Source organism: Tursiops truncatus, chromosome 19 (genome assembly GCF_011762595.2).
Source record: "Tursiops truncatus isolate mTurTru1 chromosome 19, mTurTru1.mat.Y, whole genome shotgun sequence".
Classification (NCBI taxonomy): domain Eukaryota; kingdom Metazoa; phylum Chordata; class Mammalia; order Artiodactyla; family Delphinidae; genus Tursiops; species Tursiops truncatus.
The window spans coordinates 44992112-44997891 of NC_047052.1; positions in this window are offsets into that span (position 1 = coordinate 44992112).

The window sequence follows — 5780 nt, forward strand, 5'->3', positions numbered from 1 at the left end:
CCTGGATCCGGGGGGGCGGGTCCGGGATGGGCTCTAGGGAACCCGGCCTGTCTGCGCCCTCTGGCGGTTGCCAGGGACAGTGCACGAGCCCCTGTGCTACCTACTCTCTTTGCAAGGGAAGGTCAAGCCATAGTACCTAACGGTGCATCATTTGTTCCTTCTTTCATTTATTCACTCATCCATGCATTCATTCGTTCATATTCACTCACTCTACTCAACAAATATTCATTTGACATCATGACATCTGGGCTGTAACCGCCCCCCCCATATCAGACTCCTCATGCCAGATAGCATCCAGGGGTTCTCTGTGCCTCTGGTTATCACCAGGCTCCCCGTCCTGAACTTCCCTAGGCACTGGAGATAGAGCAGTGAACCAAACAGACAAGCCCAGTCCTCATGGAGCCGGCGGCATTCTTGCGGTGGAGGCAGGCAGTGACATAATAAGTAAGTACAGTGTATTATACAGTTTATTAGAATATGATTAGTTCTATGGAGAAATATGAAGCAGAAAATGAGAAATAGAGTGAGGGTGGGGTTACAGTTTTAGCCAGGGTAACCAGAGAAGTCTCTTAGCTCACAAGTCTTCCCACTTTAATTGAAAGCAGCAAGAATAACACTTCAAAACTGAAATGAAACTTAAATTTGGCCATGTCCCTCCCCTGCTTAAGACTATCCATAACTAGGCAATGGTTTCTTAAATATGACATCAAAATCAAAGCAACAAAAGAAAAAAAATAGGAAAATTGGATATCATCAAAATTTAAAACTTTCATTTTAAAGAACGTCATCAAGAAAGTGAAGAGACAACCCACAGAATGAGAGAAAAAAATTGCAAATCATATATCTGAAAAGGTACTTGTATCTAAAATAAATAAAGTTGTGTAATTCAATAGTAAGATGATCCAATTTAAAAACAGACAAAGGATCTGAATAGACATTTCTCTAAAAAGGATATAGAAAAGCCAATAAGTACATGAAAAGATGCTCAACATCATTAGTTATCAGGAAATTGCAAATCAAAATGACAACGAAATACCACTTCACACCCAGTAGGATGGCTATAATTTTTTTTAAATGGAAAATATCAAGTGAGCGTTGGCAAGAATGTGGAGGAAGCAGAACCCTCATACATTGATGGTGGGAATGTAAAATGGTGTAGCCACTTTGGAAAAGTCTGGCAGTTCCTTAAAAGGTTAAACTTAAAGTTACCATATGATCAAGTAATTCCATTCTTAGGTACATACCAGAGAATTGAAAACAATGCTCACACAAAAATTTGTACATGAATGTTCATAGCAGCCAATAGGTGGAAACAACCCAGCTCATCAACTGAAGAATGGATAAATAAAATATGATATATCCATATGATGGAGTGTTATTTGGCAATAAAAAGAAATTAGGTACTTATATATGCTACAACATGGATAAACCTTGAAAACATGCTAAGTCAGTGAAACGAGACACAGAAGGCCACATGTCACATGATTCTATTTACATGACATGTTCAGGATAGGCAAATCCATAGAGACAGAAAATAGATTGGTGGTTGCCTGTGGCTGACAAGATTGGGGGAAGTGGAGTGACTGCTAGAGAGTCAAGGGTTTCTTTTGAGGATGATGCAATTTTCTAAAATTGATCATGATGATAGTTACACAACTCTATGAATACACTAAAAACCATTGAATTGTACACATTAAAAGGGTGAGTTGTATGGTATGGGAGTTATATCTCAATAAAGCTGTTATATTAAAAAAAAATGCCCAGAGCTCCCCATTGTTCTGGGGCAATCAAAGCTCTGCCAAACACAGTCCCATGCCAGCACCTCTGCACTAGCTGTTCCTCTGTCTAGGAAAGCTCTTCCCTAGAATGTCAACAGGGCTCACTCCTTCATCTCCCTCAAATGTCACCTGTACAGTGAGTTCTTCTCTGACCACCCTATTTCATATGGCAATTCCCATCTCCCTTACCTGGCTCTATGTTTTATCCATAATGCTCACTGCCTTTTCACATTGTATATAATTTACTCATTTTATTTACTGTCTGTTTTCCAACTAGTAGTGTACCAAAGGGAGGGCAATAGGAGTGGTCCACCTTGGGTACAGGAAAAAAGGGGTGCACTGTCTGTGGAGAATTTTAAAATAATAATAAAACTGATCAAATTTGGCCAAGCTTTTATTATGCCATGTGACAAATTCTAAACAGTATCAGTGACAAAATAATGCTTCCACCCCCAGGAAAAAATTGTTTGGTGGTCTACTGACTGAATTGATGCAATACTGTTGAGTTTGTTTTTAATACTGTTGAGTTTTAATAATATATATGTAAGCTTCAAATTATTTTTATTACTCTATCCTTTAGTAAACATTGTATTTGTATTCGTTTTTTATTGCTGTGTAATAAATTAGCACAAACTTAGCATCTAAAACAGCCCATGTTTATTATCTCATAGTTTCTGTGGATCCAGTCCAGTCATGGCTTAGCTGGGCCCTCTGCTCCAGGGCCTCACCAGGCTGCAATCCATGGGTCAGCCAGGGCTGCTCTCTCATCAGAGACTCAACTGAAAAAAGATCTGTTTTCATCTGTTGAGGCTGTGGGGATGAGGTCTTCATTTTCTTGCTGGCTAACAGTGGGGTTTGCTCCTGGCTCCTAGAGGCCACCTACATTTCCTTGCCATGTGGCCTTCTCCATAGATCTTCTCACAACGTGGCGATTTATAGCTTTCAAAGCTAGCAATGGAGAATCTCTTTCTTTTCAGTCCACGAAGACAGAGTCTTACATAATATAATGTAAACCTCCTTTGCCATATTTAATTGGTAAGAAGCAAATCCCAGGTCGTGCTCACACTTGAGGGGATTATACAGGCCATGAACATGGGGACTGTCCAACATCTGTTTATCACAATATTCTACAGCAGCAGTTCCCAACTTTTTTGGCACCAGGGACCGGTTTTATGGAAGACAATTTTTCCACGGACCAGGGGGCAGGGGGTGATGGTTTCGGGATGACCGAAGCACATTACATTTATTGTGCACTTTATTTCTATTATTATTACATTGTAATATATAATGAAATAATTATACAGCTCATCATAATGCTGACAGAAGGCAGAGCTCAGGGCTCAGGTGGTGATGCGAGTGATGGAGAACAGCTGTACATACAGATGAAGCTTCACTTGCTCGCCCGCCCTCCACTCACCTCCTGCTGTGTGGTGTGGTTCCTAACAGGCCACGGACCGGTACCAGTCCGTGGCCCAGGGGCTGGGGACCCCTGTTCTATAGGGAAGTCAATATAGAGAACTCTCAGGTATACAGTTGACCTCTGACATATGAAGACTCAGCTCTGTGTGTTCATTTTGAAAATAAGTTCATAACAATTTGGAATCATTTGGGCTTGTTTCAGGTGTTTCTGTGATTCTACATATTCTTGCATTTAAATAATAGGTTAGAAATTTAAATGATAGCACACTGATTGTAAAGATGAAGAAACTTCTGTCATTCTACACGTCCTTTGGAGTTTTTGTGTTTAAAAATTTCAAAGAGTGAATCAGGGTATGAACTGTGAGGTATAATATTTTTATTTGGTAAGTACAAATTTTCATCCACACATGAAATATTTTACTGAATTTGAGTAATATCTTTAAAATGGAAATTTATTCATTTTCAATTATTAATTTTAAAATTAAAGAACACATAAAATAATGATTCTTACATGATTATTATCGAAAATAATTTCCTGGTAGAGAGGAGGTATAAAAAAATGATCCACCCCAGGTGTCGTTACAGAACTGAATGTGGGTTTGCTCGCCTGCCACACAAAACCAATTTACTGACACTGGGTTGTGGTAAAGGAAAGTACAGCATTTATTTGCAGGATGCCAAACAAGGAGGAGGGGCAGCTTGTGCTCAAAAGATGGGATCTCCCCGATGGCTTTCAAGGAAGGGGTTTTAAAAGCAACATTTGGGGTGAGGGTTGTAGCTCGTGGACTTTCCTCTGATTGGTTGGTGGTGAGGTAACAGGGTGATGTTTTGGGAATCTTAATCATCAACCTTCTGGTTCCAACCAGTCTGGGGTCTAGATGCTTGTGGTCAGCATTTAGTCACCATCCTCCACCTTAGTGGGGGTCTTAGTTTCTGCAAACAAAACTCAGAGATATGTGTCAGATTGTCATGTATATCCCTTGAGGAGGAACGGACTCTGTTTTATCACTGAACTATTGTTTCTTGCCCCTTTCCTTTGTTTCTGCATTCCTTTACTTCCCCAACTAGTAACTGTTGAGTCTGCTCTTTGGAACTCAAGGAAGGCCTAAGAGACCAAAGCCTTTTTCTACAAACAAGAAACAAAGGGCTTTTGTACCTGGGAGGGCCCCACAGGGTCCTGCTTGGTTTCAATCCCCCTTTTCTTTGATACTCCTCAATCCTGAAGGGCACAGGGGCAGGACAAGAAACGGAATAAAATTTTGGATAGAGAGGTTAATCATAAACTTGGTAGGTCCTCATTGCAAGATTAAAGAAGATGGCAGGCATAAAATCTTAATTGTTTAAGGTAAACACCACTTTGATAAGCCAGTTAAGGCTCTTCACATATTATGTCTGCAGGGAGGCCAAGTAGTGGGTGTGGCCCTGGCTCCTGTAACACACTGACGTCTTTCTTGCTTCAGGACTTTTGCATTTGCTGTTTGCTTAGAATGTTTGTTCATCAGCCTTTCTTATCCTTCAGGGTTCATATCAAAACCGTCTCCTCCACCACCTGTTCTCTGTTAATCCCAGCCCTTAATTCATCTCCTTCATAGCACTGTTAGGTGTTTTAAATAATAATACACTTATTTTAATTATCCTGTTGGCTACTCCTATGCCTGCCCTACTCCAACCTCTTTTCGAGATTCAGCTCATATATCCCTCTTCCAGGAAGCCCCCCCTGGCCCGGAAGCTGGTCAGATGCCTCCTCTGGGTTTTCCTCCTTTCAGGTCTGATTACTCTGCCTGTGCTTCCCCATCACAGCCCTGACACTTATCCTTCTCTGGTCAATTATCTGTCTTCATCTAAGTACTAGGAACTGTGGAGGCAGGGTCTGGGGCTCTTGTTCATTCATGGGTCTACGACCTCCTCTGGGAGCCCTCCGTGGCCCTCTCTCAGGCTGAATGGGAACTTGTCGGGGCTCCCAGGTCTTCCACCACGCAGCCTCTGATCACTTAGCCTGTGCTTGTGCTGTCTCATTCCTAATCACTCTGCCCTATGCTGCTGTCATCACTGCGCTGGGCTGTTCCTGTCTGGTGATGCAAGGACCACTCTGGCGTGGTCACCTCTGGGTAGGCGCTCACTGAACTTTGGAATTTAGGAAGAATAAACCCCTCGCCCTCAACGGAAGGTTGAAGCAAGATGGGCAAAAAACACAGGTTTCCAGTATGAGCACGTCTGCGGCCTCTCCTCCCACCCAGAGGCCCAATCCAAGAGAGAAGGTGCTCGGACGTGGTCAACAAGCCCACGCGCAAGGGCAACCGGAGCCCCGAGGTTCAACCTGCGAGCGCCGGCCCCTGGTCTAAGTCCCACCGGGGCGGAGGCGACGCAAGTCCCGCCCCTTTACCCCAGTGCCAGGGGCGGACCCAGGTGCGCCCAGGGAGGAGGACGGCCGCTCAGGTGCCTGCTCTCTGCGCCTGCGCTCTAACGCGTCCCGCCTCGCCAGGTGCGCCCCGCCCCTTCCCTGGCCTTCCACCTTCGGTAGCAGCTTCAAGGCAGCCGCCATTATCTCTGGCAACCGCGGAGTGTCTGGGGGGTGTGGCGGGG